The following is a 17991-nucleotide window of genomic DNA, read 5'->3' on the forward strand; positions in this document are numbered from 1 at the left end:
CCTAATTGCTCTAGCTAGGACTTCCAGTACTTTGTTGAATAAAAGTGGTGAAAGGGAGCATCCTCGCTTAGTTCCAGATGTCCAAAGAAAGTCTTCAGCTTTTCCTCACTCAGAATGAAGCTAGCTGTTTGCTTGTTTTATATGGCCTTTATTATGTTGAGATATGTTCCTTCTGCACCTAATTTGGTTAGTGTTTATAATATGAAGAGAGGTTGTATCTTATTAAATGCCTTCCCTGCAGCTATTGAGATGATGCATTTTGTCTTTCATTCTGTTGATGTGGTATATCATACTTGCTGATTTGCACATGTTGAGTCATCCTGGAGTCTCATCCATGGTGAGTTATCTTTTTAATGTGCTGTTGGATTTGATTTTCTAGTACTTTGTTAAGGATTTTTACATCTATGTTCATGAAGGCTATGGCCCTGTAGATTTCCTCTTTGTTTGTTTTCCTTCTCTGATTTTGGTAACAAAGAAACCCCAGCTCCAGAGAATGAGTTTGGAAGACTCCCCTCCTCTTCTATTTTTTTTTTTTTTGAAATAATTAAAAAAAATTGTGTCAGTTCTTCTTTAAATGTTTGTTAGCATTTAGCAGTGATGCCATCTGATTCTAGCTTGCCTTTGATTTTTTAAAAATCACTGATGTAGTTTTACTACTTATTATTTAGCCTGTTTCAGTATGTGTTTTCTTCAAGGTTCAATCTGGACAAGATATTTGCCCATTTCTTCTAGGTTCTCATATTTGCAGTCATATAGTTGTTCATTGTAACTGTAATCTCTAACAATCCTGTCTATTTCTGTGATGTCAGTGATAATGTCTTCATTTTCATCTCTAATTCTATGTTTTTGAAATTCCTTTCTTCTTGGTTAGTCTACCTAATGGTTTATTAATTTTCTTATTTTTTAAAGATTTATTTTATTTATTTGAAAAGCAACGTTACAGAAGGAGAGGGAGAGGGAGAGGGGAAGAGAGAGAGAGGGAGAGAGATCTTCTATCCACTGGGTCACTCTTATAACTAAAATGGCCAGGGCTAGGCCAGGCCAAAGCCAGGAGCCTGGAACTCCATCTGAATCTCCCATGTGGGTGGCCAGCACCCAAGCACTGAGACCATCTTCCCCTGCTTTTCCAGATGCATTAACAGGGAGCTGGATTGGAAGTGGATCAGCTGAGACTTGAACTGGTATCCATATGGGATACTAGCATCATAGGCTGTAGCCTAACACATCGCATCATGATACCAGCTCCAACTTGGTTTACTTTTCAGAGAACTAGCTCTACATTTCATTGATTTTTTTTTTTTACTGTCTATGTCATTGTTGCTGAGTTTTATTTTTTTTTCCTTCTATCAATTTTGGGTTTTATTTGTTTCCATTCTACTTCCTTGAGGTATGGATTCTACATTCTTAAGGTATGGTGATAAGTTGTTTAGTTGTTATTTTTCTGATTCTGTTTTTTTTTTTTTATGGAGGCATTGATTGCTATAAAGTTTTTTATATGTTGTGTTTCTGTTTTCATTTGCTTCAAAAAAATTTTTAATTTCTTCCTTGATACATTGGTTTTTCAAAAGTGAGTTGTTTAATTTCCATGAGTTGGTATAGTTTATTTTTCTTGTTAATTTCTACTTTATTACATTTTGGTGAGAAAAGATACTCAATATATTTTCCATACTTTAAAATTTGTTGAGACTTATTTTGTGTCCTATCATATGATCCATCAGGAAAAATATTCTGTGTGTTGTTGAGAAGAATGTATATTCTAAAGCTATTGGAAATTTCTGTAGATGTCTTTAAGGTCCAGTTGAGTGGGATGTAATATAACTTTGCCATTTCTTTGTTCATTTTCTGCCTAAATTATCTGTACATTTCTGAAAGTAGAATGTTAAAATCCCCCAATATTATTGTATTGATGCATCTCTCTCCATTTAGGTCTGTTAATATTTATTTTATGCATTTGGATGCATATATATACAAATGTTATTTCTTTCTTTATTGAATCCTTTATATAATGACTTTTCATGGTCTCTTTTTTTACTGATTTTGATTTAAAATTTGTTTCATTTGATAGATTCCATTTGCATGGCATATCTTTTTCCATACCTTTAGTCTGTGTGAGTTCTTACAAGTGAAGTGAGTTTCTTAAAAGCTGCATATATTTGGGTTCGTTTTTCAATCCATTTGGTCCTTCCGTGTCTTTTAATTGGAGAATTTAGTCCATTGACATTTAAGGTAATTACCAATTGGTAAATTCTTACTACTGACATTTTGATACATTTTTTGTGTTTTTGTTGTAGTTCTTTTCTTTTTTTTCCCCTAAATTATAGTCTTCATTTGTGGTTAAGTGATTTTTCCCCTAGTGGTTCACTTTGATTCCTTGCTATTTTTGCTAAGTCCATATATAGGTTTTTCTTTGTGGTTACCGTGAATCTTGCAAAAAAATTGTTTTGGCTGTAACTAACTATCTTAAAATGATAGCAGCTTAATACTGATGATACAAAGAGTAAAAGGGATAATAATAACAAAAAGATAAGAAATCCTAATAAAGAACTCTACATTGTGTTCTGTTCTCCACGTTTGGAATTTTTGATGTTACCTTAGTTAGACCTTTATCTGTATTGCCTGTCTCTTAACATCTCAGTGTAGTAATTATAGTCTTTTACTTCACAGTAAAGATATAAATGGTTTACAAACCATGTTTGCAGTAGTTAAGCACCCTTAATTTGTTGGTATAGTTACGCTTACCAGTGAGTTTTTTTTTTTTTTTTTTTTTTACTTTCTGACATTGCCTTCACACTTGTGAGCATCTCTTTCAGTTTAAGGAACTCCCTTTAACATTTCTTGTATCATAGGTTTGGTGATGATAAATGCTCTCAGCTTGTTTTTGGGAATGTCTCTTTCTCTCCCTCATATCTGAGGGATGGCTTTGTTGGACACAGTAATCTTGGTGGACTATTGTTTTTAGATTTGGGAAGTTTTCTGACATCATTTCTGTGAATATGCTTTCCACCCCCTTGGCATTCTCAGGTACCTCTTGAATCCTAACAATTCAAATATTTGCTTATTTCATGCCATCCCATATATTCCTGTAAGCTTTCTTCATTCTTCTTGATTCTTTTTTTTTTATCTCTTCCAACTGTATGTTTTCAAGTAGCCTCTTTTTAAGCTCACTGATTCTTTCTCTTATTTGATTTATCCTACTACTGATACTTTCTATTGTGTCTTTAGTTTCACTTAGTGTATTTTTAAACTGAAAGATTTCTTCTTGATTTTGTTTAGTTACTTCCATTTCCCCATGAAATCTGTTAAAATATGGAGTTGTTTCTCTGTGTTCTGTTGAATTTTGTTGGGCTTCCTCCAGGCCAATCCAAGGCTGGCAGTAATGCAGGCCAAACGAGTCTAACCCAGAAGAACACTAGAGCTTCAGTCTGCGAGCACTGTGGGGTAGTAGAGGTCTTTGGGCTTTAGCAGGCGCTGAATCTCAACATATTAGCCTGACTTTGAGCTCCAAGGCACAGGCCTAAGCTCTTCTCTGTGCCTCTCCATAGGGTGGGGGTTTCACTTTCTGTCAGTCCTTGGTGAATGGGTGGTAGAAACTGCCTGCCTTTAGAGACTCCAAATTCTCACGTTATGTGTAAAGGCCTGGGGACAGGGGCTCTTCTGATTTGTTTTTGTTTTTTGCAGTGGGCCTGGTACTGAGGTTCAGTTCATTCTCTCTCTGATACAAGTGGTGCCTCTTCACTCTGTGCTCCTTGGAGCTGGGGGAGGGATGAAATGTGAGTCTGTTTTCTTCTTGGTTTCTTCAGTGCAGCTTTGCTTATGACTATAAGACAAGGTTCTGGGATCTCTCATCTGCCTTCTGCAGCTCTTGTGAATGTCAGTTGGTGGGTCTTTGGCTGCTCACATAGGTGTCTGTGGAGGGAGGTGGTCACTGGAACTTCTCACTCAGTTGCCATCTTGGCTTCATCTAGGAATATTATATTCTGGTCTCCAGCTGTATGTCAAAGAAACCAAAAGGCCTAGTGTATTGTTTTAGTTAGATGGGTATATAAGAATTTTGTGAATTCCACAAAATAAGTTGAGCCAAAAAATGGCACATATGTTCATTTTAATAAAAAAATTAAATCTGACTCCAAGATAGTGACAAATTTAATTCCAGGTAATTGGAGATTCCTCAGGACCTAGAGATTCTTGAAAGTACCCAGTTCTTTCAGTGAGAGGAACAGTGTAGGTGGGGAATGCTGTTTTGGTCTTTGGTTCTCCCTGGTCCTTGCTGTGACCCTTCTGTCTGTGCCTGTGCTAAGCTAGAGCATTTTGCTTGACTACTGTTATCTATCTTTCTTTTTTCATAGGACTTGATTGATAACTGTAGACGGTCCTAGCACCAATGATATTATAATTAAAATGAGTTATATTAAGCTTTCAAAACCTAAAAGTTGAGTCCTTCTGATTTCAAATGGTATAGTCAGTCCTCCATATGCATGGATTCTGTGACTGTAGATTCAACTAACTGCAGATTGAATATGTCCAGAAAAACATTGCATCTGCATTGAACTTGTGCAGATTATTCTTCTTGTCATTATTCCCTAAACAATACGATGTAACAACTCTTTGCATAGCATTTAGATTGTATTGTGCTTTATAAGTAATCTGGGTATGAATACAGGAGGATGTATACTGTGTCATTTTACACAAAGGACTTGAGCATCATAGATTTTGATGTCCTTAGGGATTTGAAAGTCAATCCCTGTTGGGTGCTGAATGATGACTGTATGTACATAATATTTAGCTGAGATAAAAACAGCTGCTTTCTGTAGTTTTTAAAATTAAAAATTCTTCAAAATTTCATTGAAGCTGAGCTGCTTTGGGAAGCCCTGGCTTTGCAGGTGCTGTAAGCACATGCTTCGTCTGCTTGTCAGTGCTTTTACCGGCCAGTCCTGTTGACCCACAGCCTATTGAGCAGTAGTTTAGATGCTACTATACATGAGAATATCACTACATAACTCAAAGCTCTTTCTTTCTACTTGAAAAATTTCCCCACCCACTTCCTTTCGACCTGTGCTTACAAAACAGTTTCAGCTTAAGTGTAGAACTGGTGAGACTTTCACCAGTCCTATTCTGCAAGAGTGAGTTGAGTCAGTTGAGTGGGTGAGATTAGAGGTGAGTCACAATGCATCAGTATTTGCCAAGTGTAATCTCAGTTTGTGTCTACTGAGTCAGCATATATTTTTCTTTTTTAAAAGATTTAGTGAATTATTACATTTAGAAATTGACCAACGGCAAAAGGAAGACCTTTCTCTCTGTCTCTCTCTCACTGTCCACTCTGCCTGTCAAAAAAATATATATAAATAAATAAATAAATAAAATAAAAAAAAGAAATTGACATACCACACCATTGGGTGGTTTTAGCCAAGTGTAGGGCATTTTTGTACCAAAAAAAAAAAAAAACCAAAACAAAACAAAACCACACAACCACCATGTAGCCTTTAGCTCTCATCTTCTGTTTTACTGTTCACCTTCCTCATGACACCTCCATCACTGAAGGATCACTAATCTACCTTGTGTGTCTGTAGATTTCCCTATTCTGGACTTTCATATGAATGCAGTAATATACTTTATGGTCTTTGGAGACTGACGTCTTTCACCTAGCATAATTTTGTCAACATCCATGTTGTAACATATTATCAGAATTTCTGTTTTTATGGCTGAATAGTATTCCATTGTCTATATGTACCACATTTTGTTTAACTATTTCTCTGTTATTTGCACTGTTTTGCTCTTACAAATAATGTTGCTATAAGCATTCATGTACAAGTTTTCTTATATGCCTATGTTTTAGTTTCCCTTGGATATGGATTTAGCTAGTACTAGAATAACTGAGTCATATGATAACTCTATGATTAATTATTAAAGAAACTAAGGTTGTTTCCTAAAGTTCTGTTTTGCATTCATACTTACAGTATTTGAAGTATCTGATTCTCCATATACTCATCAGCACTTGATTCTGGACATCTTAGTGTATGTGAAGTGGTATCTCATTGTGATTTTAAGTTGCATTTCCCTGGTAACTGATGATATCATGCATTTTTTTAGGTGCTTATTGGCCTTTTGTGTATTTTTCTTGGAGAAATGTTGTTTAAGTCCATTGTCCATTTTAAATTTAATCTTTTTATTGAGTTATAAATATTAATAATATCTGTATAGATACAAGTTTCTTATAGATAATTTGGGGATATTTTCTCCAATTTTATGGGTTGTCTTCACTTGATGTCCTTTAAAACATAAATTTAAAAAATTTTGCTAAAATCCAATTTCTTTTTTCGTTTGTTTCTCATTCAATTGGTGTCATATCTAAGAATCTTCTACCAAATCCAAAATAATGAAAATTTATCCCAATGTTTTCTTTTAATGCTTTTATAATTTTAGCTCATTCATTTAGGTCTTTGATCCATTTATAGCTAATTTTCAAGTATGATTTAGGCAGGCACTTCCACACTCAGAAATGTTTGTGGTTGGACAAAAATTATGTGGTCTCCCTAGTTTGAGGTACAGTCAGTGGAATAAAACTCTCAGAGCTAGGGAAGCATCATAGCGCTAGTCATGATCTCAGGAGTGTCACAGTTAACCAACCCATATTAGCCACGTAAAAACAAGTATCATGGGACTGAAGAAGTAGAATGTTTTTCCTTTTTTTTTTTTTTTTTTTTTTTAAAGAATGAGTCAAAGAGCAAGATGATAAACTAAAGCTCTTCTTTCAAGATCCTGTAGCTGTGCCATGAAGCCTCCAAGTCCAATCTCTCTTCCATTCCAAGAATGTTTGATTTGGTTCCTGCTCTCGAAACAAAACTGTGGTTACACATCTACATGCTGAGTACAGTGTCTGTTAACTTTAAAATATCAGTTCATGGGCAATTTTCTATTTTATCTTGAAGAATTAAATGTATCTTTTGCACGAGAATTTCCTAACTTGCTAAAATTAGCGGCTCATATTCACACAGCCACTTCAGTGATGTTAAGTCCACAGTAATAAAACAAAAAGTGTTAAGTGCAGCCAAGCTCTCGATAGTCTGGCTGTAGATTTATGATCACTCCACCTGTTTTAAGGATGAAAGCCTCGCCATCCTAACTGTATAACTGAATAAGATGTGGTGTTGAATTATAGACCTGATTTTTTAAAATCTCTGTGGCTGTGAGTTAGCTATCAGGTCAGCTTAGTTATGAGTTGACAATGATATATGGGAAACTTCTGTGTAGAATTTAATAGTGCAGTGAATTTGAATCTTTAAGAATTGCTTCTCCATTTATCTCTCCTAACAATAATTGGATGTTTCTTTGAGTTTTGACCCTTGAATGTAGTACCAAAGTAGTTTTCTTTTTTTTTTTTTAATTGATTTATTTATCTGAAAGGCAGTCAACGAGAGGCAAAGGCAGAGAGAAAGATGTCATCCATCCTCTGGTTCACTCCCCAAATGGGTGCAATGGCCAGAGCTGGGCCGATCTGAAATCGGGAGCCTGGAGCTTCCTCCAAGTCTCCCACAGCGGGTGCAGAGGCCCAAGGACTTGGGCCATCTTCCACTGCTTTCCCAAGCTGGACTGGAAATGGAGCAGCGGGGACTCAACCAGTGCCCACATGGGATGTCACACTGCAGGTGGCAGCCTCTCTCACTGCACCACAGTGCTGGCCCCGAAAGTAGTTTTCTATATTTGAATGTAAATGAGTCCACCAATCTTTTCATTGGTGTTATTAGGCTTCATACTTAATTGGGCCCCTTATACTTTTGATGGCATTGCTCCTATCATGAGAAAAAAGGCACTGTGTTTTTATTTTTAATCCTGAAAATTCCTGTTATTTAAGAGTTCAGTATAAAGCAGAATTCTTTTTGTCTTTTGATATCTTACAATCCAAAGATTGATATTACAGTCAGACAAAGACCTGGTTACTTCACTTTTTTTTTTTTTTTAATCCTTTGGAGACATAGGAGCCAAATGTCTGTCTACCAAGTTAGAAAGTTACTCTGTCTTGGTCCTGTCAATATTTTTCTCCTAGTGATTTTTTCATAGAAAGTACTTAGAATGATGCTACACTGTTATCATTTTGGGGAATAGCTCTATGGAACAAAGCACAAATTTTTTAAAAAAGCGTAGCTAATGAAACTCTAAATTGTTTTTATTAGTTACCAAGCTATGAGAACTTTGAAATTGTAAAGTGCTTTTAAATTATTCATTAAACATCTCTGTATCAGAATTCATTATTGTATTATTCTCTCCATTTCCAAGATGAGTCAATTTACTTGTTCATAAGAGAGAGCCTATAAGGGATGGAAGATCATAATTCATGTTTCCCTGGTGCTCATTCAAGTAGAGAACAGTTAGAAGTTGAGACATGATGGCTGTGTTTCTTGCCCTCCTCACAGCTATTATCCAGGAAACCTGAGGGTACTGGGAGTGCCTCACCAATGGAGTGAGGGGTGGGTGGGAAGAGTCACTACTGGAGGTGAGCCTCCGTTCTCAAGTATGTTATCTTGCAGGTGTGCCTTGGTTGAAAAGGTTAGGAGACTTCTCTTGGGATACCTTAATGAATATGGACCACATTATGTACCCCTATATTTCTCAGGGGAAATAATGCCAAAATTGTGCCTGACAAGAGGTGTTCTGAACAGGTACATCTCAAACTTAAAAAGGCAGGTTCTGATCAGTAGCTCCTAAGCAGAGACCAAGAATGTACTTTCTAAAAAGCTCCCAGGAGATGATGCTGTTGGTACAGGGACCACACTGAGTCTCCAGCATTCACATGGTCCCGGCTCCAGGACCCCTCAGGACACTCAAGACGGAAGACCAGAAAACTGGCTGAGCATGGGAGGAGGCACGTAGTTCTATCTGGGAACAAAAAGGTGTGGAGGAAGCTCCAGCAGGCACAGGGGGAAGGGCAATAACTGTGGATAATTGATAGGGTCAGGATCCCTGGAAAATCTTCTGCTGAAAATAGGCTTGTTTTATTTGAGAGAAGATCTCTCAGAAGGTTGCTAATGTTGGGACAAGTAAATGAGAAACTGTATTTACATAGAGACATGAAAGACAATGTTAGCAGCAAGTTTTTACTTGGAAAGTAAGAAAGAAATACATGTATCAAAATGCAGTGATGCACCTGAAACCAAAGCATGTCATAATGTGAAGTGGTACTCAAACCTGAGGCACTTAGAATTAATCTGATAGCCTTGGGCAAAACAGGACTGATCAAGATTATCAACAAGGTGCGCTGAGGAAAGAAGAGCTTGTAGCAGTAATGGACAGCCAGGTTTTTTTTGTTTGTTTGTTTGTTTTGTTTTTTTTGTTTTGGACAGGCAGAGTGGACAGTGAGAGAGAGAGAGACAGAGAGACAGGTCTTCCTTTTTGCCATTGGTTCACCCTCCAATGGCCACCACGGTTGGCGCGCTGCAGCCAGCGCATCGCGCTGATCCAGAGCCAGGAGCCAGGTGCTTCTCCTGGTCTCCCATGCGGGTACAGGGCCCAAGCACTTGGGCCATCCTCCACTGCCCTCCCGGGCCATAGCAGAGAGCTGGCCTGGAAAAGGGGCAACCGGGACAGAATCCGGCGCCCCGACCGGGACTAGAACCCGGTGTGCCGCGCTGCAAGGCGGAGGATTAGCCTAGTGAGCCACGGCGCCGGCCAATAGCCAGTTTTAAAGTCTATGCAAAGGATGGAGGAGACAGAAGGGATGTATGTGGTGACAAGACCTGCTCAGGGAAGAACTGGAACTAAGGATTTGTAGGGGACCTGGAATGTCCCTTGGACCCCCCCCCCATTTTATACTTGCCTATGAGCAGACTGAGGTCCACAAAAGCTAAACTATGTGCACAGTCACTCAGTAGGGAGCAGAGCAGTGACATTTTGAGCATTACCAGATATAGCAAATAAAAAGAGTGTCCAGTTCAATTTGAATTTCAGATCACCAACAAAAATAATTTTAGTATAATTATGTTTAATGGACATCTCTTGTCAGGCACCATATGACATTTTATACTAAAAATTATTTGTTGACCTGAAATGCACTTTTATTTGGGAAACTTATGTAGCAGTAGACTCATTGAAAATTTGGTGCTTTTTAATAGATAGTGACAGCTAAGATGTGGACAGTGCATTAAGCTTCATCAACCTCATACTTAGAACACAAGCTTCGTCAGGATGTGTACTTTGTTCCCCACAGTTTCGCCAATAATTGAGATCAGTGCAGGCCCTCGGTACTTACTGAGTGAGGGGATGGAGGTGTGGTAGTGTTGAAGATCATGGCATGGAAAAAGATAGACATGCTAAAGAGCAGAATGACCTTTAGGTGTTTGTTCATAAATATATTTGCTGTGGCTGTTTCATTTTTATGTCACATAGCAGACCTTGAGCAAACTTCTCAAGAATGGTAGCTCTGGAAAATATGGTACAAAAATAGGTAAGACTTTGAAAGTGGGGTTTTGAGTCCTATTAGTGTTTGAGTGTCCTATACTGCTTGTTTATTAGACTCTTCACAGGTAATTCTTAGGACTTCAAATGATTAATAGCTTCAGGATTTAAAGTGTGGCATGAAGCACAGTTTGATGTGACTTAGAATATGTTCCTGAAAAGAAAGAAAACACTTGAGAGCTCATTTTTCACCAAAGGGAGCTATACCAGCCGTGCTGACTGCTAGAGTCTCTCAAGCTGCAGCCTTCCGGCCAGCAAGGTGGGTGCAGGTGGAGTGGACCGGAGAAGTCTTTGTTTGTCTAGACCTAAATCACTGCTAAGGGGGCTGATTGGGCTCACCCAGATTTAGGCACTTCTGATAAAGTAACAATTTTTTTTTTTGAGAATTTTAAGATGAGGCTTGTGGTGAGAAAGAATTTGATGACGTACAACTGTCATTTGTTAAAATGTTACTTTGAGCAAGCTCATATCCATATCCACACTCTCATCAGAATCCTGTGAAGAAGGTTTTGTGGGTCCTGGTTTTCAGATGGGAACTTTGAGACACAGAAAAAAATAAGCAACTCGAGAGAGTAAGTGGTGAAAGTGGGATTTGATCTCAAGTGTTTCTGTTGTGCCACATTGAGTATCAACTCAGAATAATAGGATTCTTCAAAACTTGTGTTGCTGTATCTCATCCCCTCAAAAAAATTGTCTGTGGAACTCATTCCGAATGTGTCATATTACCATGAATCTAGCTTTGAGTTTACATGAGGATAATCAATATCCTCTAACCCAAGATTGTTAGTCTGATGTCTTAGTTCTCACATATTTTTTTTTCTTCTCCTCTGCCTCCTTCAGGAGGGGAACACAGGCCCTCTTTTCCTTTTCTCATTGTGCAGTTAGCACTTTACCTGAGTCTGTTGGTTGGTGTCTGGACATATGGCAGATGACTTCCTAGAATAAATGATGAGAGTTTAATGAAGGGAATATTTTCAAAGTTCTGAGCAGGGTTAAGAGATGGAAGAGATAGAATCCCTGAAGGTCAGTCTCATGGGCGCACCTCAGGGTAGAGACTGTCCGTTGCATAGGGCCTCACTGCCTTGTCTGTGTAGCCCAGTGCACTTACTTTCCCTTCTCTGCATTCTTGTCCGTGTTCTTCCTTGTCCCTCCCAGCTGCTCTCTCATGCTGCTGTTCCCTGTGTGCCCTGCTCTGCACCCAGCTGCCTAGGACTCTGTTTCTGCTGAACTCCTGGTGTTTCCTGCCTCTGTTTCCCAGTCCATAGAAGGATGCATCCTCTGGTGCAGGTCTCACTAAGATGTCCTTCCTGGGTTCACGCATTGTACCTGTCACACTGTCAGCGAAGTGCTTATCTGCTCACCATACTTCATAGTGTTCAAGTCCTAGAAGTATCTCTCCCAATGACATGCTTCTGGGACATTAAGAAGACTTTGTGTCCGTGACAATGCTGATTTCCCATGACATTTCTTTCTCAGTAATTCTGTTTATTTGCTTATGCACTGAAGTATAGTTACTGACATAGGACTCTGCACATATGGAATGGAACCTCACTGAGTTTGGGGCAATTTCATATACATCTTATCACCTGAAAGCATAAGAAGAATTCTCTTCACATGCTCATATTCAGTGTATCTTAATAGGTTAATTGTTACAATAAAATGCAAGAAATTGGAACTACAAAGTATATTTTTTAAAAAATCTAATCTTTTTTCTTAATTGGCAGATAAAGTTATATGTGTTTATTATGGTTCCCAGGGGCTAGAGCTTCTGGGTGAGGGAGGCTTTAGAAGATGTTTGCTTAAAGAATACAAAACTTCACTTAGAAGGAAGGAATATTTCAGAGAGACCTATTGTGAAACATGATGATTGTAGTTAATAACAATGCACTGTATTCTCAAAAATGCTAAAAATGTGGATATTAAGTATCCTGTGGCAAATCTGTTGCAGGAATAGTAGAAGTCCCCAAAGTCCCAAATATTTATTATGCAGTGGAGTCCAAGACACATTTGGCACAGCTTCAGAGCACTGGCGCTCAGAGAACATAGTCCAACAATGAGAGAGCCTTTTCTTTCCTTTTTAAATAAAGCGGTTTTTACTTTCCTTGAATATTTCTGACGGGAATAAAGGAAACAGCATTCCAGGAAATTCCCTTTATCCTTCTTAGTACTTCTATTTCTAGGTGCACCCTTCAGTTCTTATCTTCCCCAAACCCCTGCCCTTCCTTACTCTCTACTCCTTCCCCTTTCTTTCATTTCAGGACCACAAATGTTCTGGTGAACTTGCCTGGCAACAGAACCGGAGGGCAGAGAAGGGAAAGACGTTACTGGCAGAGTCAGAGCCCTTAGACAGAGGATGAGAAAATTCTTCCTAGTGTTCACACCAAATCTGTAGGGTAGGTGGCACCAGCCCTGCGTTACAGATGAATAAGTTAAAACACAGATCTATGATTAGAACTCGTTATAATTCTAAAGTGTGTGTGCCCTTTTCATAACTAATATTAGTAGGGTATCTCTCAGCAGTTGAAAAAACTCTTTTACCGGTCCTTTGGGTAACTATCATGCAAGTCTCATTTTAAATTTTAATAAAAACCCAATGAGATAGAAGTTTTGTTACCATCACTTAATGAGTGAGGATTCTGAGATTCATAGGAGGCTTGGGCAACTTGCTGGCCAGAGCGCTCCTACACATCAGAGCCACAGCTGAAACCCAGGTCCATCTAACTCTGTAGCTGCCCTCTGAATCATTGCTCAGTAACCCCATGACGCCTACTTTATAACATTACGAACCAGGCACCTAACGTTAATATGACCGTATTAGCTTCTCAATTAGCAGCTGGATGATTCTAGATTATTCAGCAGGAAGGTTATTTGTAATACGTGAGAAAGAGTTGGCAGGACTAACTCTGGTACTGGTTGAAGTAATGCAGATCAGTTACTGAAGCTGGGCTGGAGCCAGAGAGGCAGTGCCCACAATTTTGCAACAGAGAAATAGGTGATTTATTATGTGTTTCAGGAGAATCACAAATAGTGGGTGACTCTGGGAACCAGGAACTAAAAGATGGCTTACAACCAAGGTGATGTTTATTAATTGGCCTATTCTTGGATTTGGATGATACTGAAGATTCAAATCATTCTTTTAAAGAGAATCTAGTCAAGATCATCTTCTGCCAAAGGAGTTTCCGATAGTTTAATCATTTCCTTCACGACTGACTCCTGTTTAGTGCTAACAGGACACTCGGACATCCCTGGGCATTTTTGATGGTTCTTCAACATGCCAAAGCATAGCGTATGAAGAAGCGAGGGAAGTTTCCTGCATGGCTTTAAAGTATGGCTGCGATAACTCTGTGGAAGGTGGGTTCTGTCATTGAAATTATCCTACAGATTCTGAAATGAATAGAATGTGGATGTATCTTGATGAGACAGTATAAATTTTGGCTTGCCTAGTCAGTTGCCTCAAGAGAGAATTGACACATGTGAGTAAGTTGTGAAATAGTTCTCAGAAGCCCACAGATTAACTGTCCTGTAGGCTTCAGGTGATTGCCCGAGACGCAGATTTCCAAACAAAAGTTCAGTCTTGTTGGAGAAAGGCATTCAGTTTTAGTAAAGTAGGAGAATTTTAAATGTTGGAATATTTTGGACACATACTTCTGACATGATTTCATGAAGTGTTTGGTTATTTCTGTTTCTTTCCTGGTGTGTGGGGAGCGCTAGTTGGGAGAATCATGCTTTGGGGATCAAGGAAAGCTGTCCTAAATCACACACTCAAACCTTGCCCTGTCTCCCAGCCAGTCGTCCAGTCCTTTACCCCTGTGCCTCTCCTACAGCCTCTAACTCTGCCAGTGAAGTTGAGACTCAGGGATTCAAGTCTATCAAAGAACAGTTGGTGCAACACAGATTTTTTTCCTTAAGCCAACTTTTATTATAAATCCTCCCTTTTCCAGCCTAACATCTAAGTATCACCTTCACTGAATTTTTATAACATTTGGGGCACTGTGTCAAGCACTCAGAATGCAGATTCTGAGGTTTTCCAGAAGCTCACAGCGTGGGGCAGTGTTTCCTGGAGGAGTGGTCCTCACATCACACCTCAGCGCTGCTGCTGTGTCTGTGTGTGAATAACTTAGATTCCCCGTCACTAAGGATGCTCATGGGATCAGAACCTCCACAAGGTGAGGGAGTAGATGTTTCTCACTGGAGCTGTTGTGAGAGACAACAATCTGAGCAGAACTGACCTTAACACAAGGTAACATGATGATATCAGCACTCAATAAAGGGAAGGGTGCATATTTATGTAAAAAGGTTTGTGTGCTGTACTACCACATTAGCTGAAGGTTTTTCCTAATGACCTTTGATTCAAGTGAGCAAGTGAGCGGAAGTGCATGTGTGTGAAGGGAGAGATGGTGCTGAAAGGGAAAAAGGAGAGGAGCTGGGCTCTACTCCCTTTGTGATTGCCAGAGGCCAGCTAGGTGGGTGTCTTCCATGCTGTCTACACTAGGACCTGCTGGCCGTTGGTGCCAGCTAACGGAAAATATGTGTGATGGTGTGTGTGGTCTATCCTCGTTATCTACATTTTGTCTGGAATCGTATCAGAATTACTTTTTTACTAAACATAGTTTGCTTTCCAAAAACATGTGGTGTTTAACATCCAGAGGTGGATTAAGTTTTAGCTCTATGGGCTAAGCCCATCAAAGGAGAAGAGAGAACTGGTATGTGCAGGGCATGTGCTGTATGTTGGGCCCTGTGCTGGACACTTTAAGTGTACTCATTTGTGAGTAATCGAAATTGTGCTGTCCATACAGACAGGATGATTGCACTCTCTATACTCAATCTGTAGTCTAGGAACAGGTCATGACTTCCATTTCTCCTTCTGCAAGATTATGTAACTAGGGTATTTTTAATTAGGAAGGCAATGATGCTGATGCCAAGGAATTCAATACAATGAACATTTTATTATTAGAGATAAAAATTAATCCTCAATTCCTTTGGCCTTTTAATTGTTAACTGTGGGATCAGTCAAATGTGGAGGCTAAAGAAGCATCAAGGGATAATGTAATTGCAACTCTTCAAACAGTTGTATCTGTCTGGAGAATGAAGACTGATGAGCTGGAAAACAGATCTCATTGTCTCAGTAGTAGAGTTACGGGCTTTGCCAGTGGCTATGAAGAGCTTCTCTGAGAAACTTTTTACCAAAAGAAAAAAAAAAAAAGATGGATACTCGTTAGATGAAGAAAATTTAATTCAGCCACTTTTCACTAAGCAAGGCCAGAAACTCTAATTCCCAAGTTCATAGTTGGCTAAAAACCCCAGAGCAGTAATTATCCTTTTTTCAATTTTTCTGATAGAAAACTCTTCAATTATGTATAGACAAGGGGAAAATTATGGTAAAAAGCAGAGGTACTTTGTCCTTTTTAAAGAGCACTAGGAAAACAGAGACCATATAACAATGTTAAGAGATAATTATATTAAATGAGTTAAGCATTTTGAATTATCTCAGAAGATGTTAAATTACTTTCAGTATTGCTATTTCCCTTAAAGTGCTTAAAATTTTAATTCAGAAAATAAACTTGCATTTGGTATTTATTTACGTTTCCTGAATCTTCAGGGAAAGCTGATTGCCTTGGCATTCTTGGCCATCCCTTGTGGAAGGAGGTTATTCTGTGGATGAGCCAGGGAGTATCTTTTGCTCAAAGCACCAATGAATGTTTGAAATGAGGTGTGGTGTGTCTGTCACGCTGTTAGGAAGAGTGATCTGTTGCTTCACTGTTGATTGAGATGTTCTTTGACAGGCAACCTTTGCATGAGCATTGTTTTTTCTACCTTCCTCATTCATATAGGAGGTAGCTGTGAGCATAAATGGTTGAGGCCGTGGCATTTGTGGATAAATGTAAGAGGGAATGCCTTCCTCTTTGTTAAACCACATAATGGTAGCACATGAACATTTTATGTTTACCTTTTAAAGGGGGGCAAGGTTAGAAGGTGGATTTCAGTCCCCCAACTCCTATTTTGGTATGACGTGCATAGCGTTTCTTGTTATTGGTGGCTGAGCAGAGAACAAGGATGTCAGGTGTTTACCTAAACAAGTTAAAATGGAAGCAGCAGCCCAGCTGTGGTCTACCGTGCACTGAATGCTGCATCTGTGTGTCCAGGAACTGTTTCTAATCTGGGCACAAAGGTGATTCAGAACACACATTTAGAATGGTTAGCCATAGTCACGGCACTTTGCATAATTTTGACCTAATGTGGGCTCCTGCTAGCAGACCAATGAATCTATGGGAGGCCTCTGAGGCCTAGATCTTTTCAACAAGGTTGTATGTGTTCATTATTACTACTGTGAGGAGGCTGGAAAGTCTGTAAATGTGGAAAACTGTTCTTCCTTAATTCAGTAACTGCTCATTTTAAAGTAAAAGGTAGAGGAATTTCCTATGTGGATGGCACAAAAAAAAAAAAAAAAAAAAAAAAAAGATGATGAAATTGGGAAGCAGGGAAAACTGAAAACAGGAGGAAAAAAACCCACCATTTTAAGCCCTTAACGTGGTTCATTCACAGTGTTGAAGATAAAGCTGCCAAAACCATGTTAAAGATTTATTGCAGAGTTACAGAGGAGGGAGAGACAGAGAGAGAGGAGAGCTCTCTATCTGGTGGTTCACTATCCAAGTGGCTGCAAAGGCAGGGGCTGGGCCGAGCTGGAGCCAGAGCCAAGAGCTGCATTTGGTTTCTCCCAGGTGAGTTCAGGGGCTCAAGGACTTGGGCCGTCTTCTGCTGCTGTCCCAGGCCATCAGCAGGGAGCTAAATCAGAAGTGGAGCATCTGGGACTCGAACCAGTGCCCATGTGGGATGCTGTCACTACAGGTGATGACTTAACCTACTATGCCACAGCACAGGCCCCCAAAATGATGTGAAATGAACATTAATTCTTTTAATGGTAACCATAATACATGTTTCTTTTGTTCATAAAACATTTCGACATAAAAAGATAAGAGAAATGAAATGTGCACAACCGCCCCTGTAGTCTCCTTCCGCCCCTCAGAGAGAGCTGTTAGCCACCAGCGTGTCGTCGTAGGTCTGTGTGCGGCGATGGAGGACATTTCTTTTAATGAAATATCTACTATTTGGTAGATATCTTTTGTCCCGCTTCACTATTTGCCATGATTTGTTTGTAAGTCAGGAGGAGACCCTCTGCAAGAGGGACAGCAGGAAGGAAGCTGGGATCTCCCATAACCAGGCTGCTCCTCCGTCAGCAATTGCCCCCAGCGCTTTAGGGCTGACCCTGCTGGACAGCACTGGAGTTCTGATCGCAGGTATGACTTTCAAAGGCCCAAAGGACAGACTCCGCCTCCCGGGGCAGTCAATTAAACAGAAAAACAAACAAAGGATTAGAGACCGCTACTAGGTTAGTGTGTGTTCTCTTCATGTATTCAGGAAGAATAAAAACTCAGTGAAATGATCACAAATCCAAGGACTACGATGGCGATTACATAGGCCTGTGGTGTAATCACTCTGCATTCTAGTCAGTGGGTTGGTTCAGAGGCAGACAGACAGTAAGAAAGC

The 17991-nt window shown here is 39.4% G+C and overlaps 1 protein-coding gene across 13 annotated transcripts in view; it reads left to right on the plus strand.

Moving 5' to 3' along the window:
• ZNF385B (zinc finger protein 385B) overlaps positions 1 to 17991 on the plus strand; it is a 485063-nt gene that overhangs the window by 207937 nt on the left and 259135 nt on the right. The gene's annotated exons all lie outside the window — the stretch shown is intronic.

The sequence above is a fragment of the Oryctolagus cuniculus genome, chromosome 3 (genome assembly GCF_051225735.1).
Source record: "Oryctolagus cuniculus isolate XC-2025 breed Fujian yellow rabbit chromosome 3, ASM5122573v1, whole genome shotgun sequence".
Taxonomy (NCBI): domain Eukaryota; kingdom Metazoa; phylum Chordata; class Mammalia; order Lagomorpha; family Leporidae; genus Oryctolagus; species Oryctolagus cuniculus.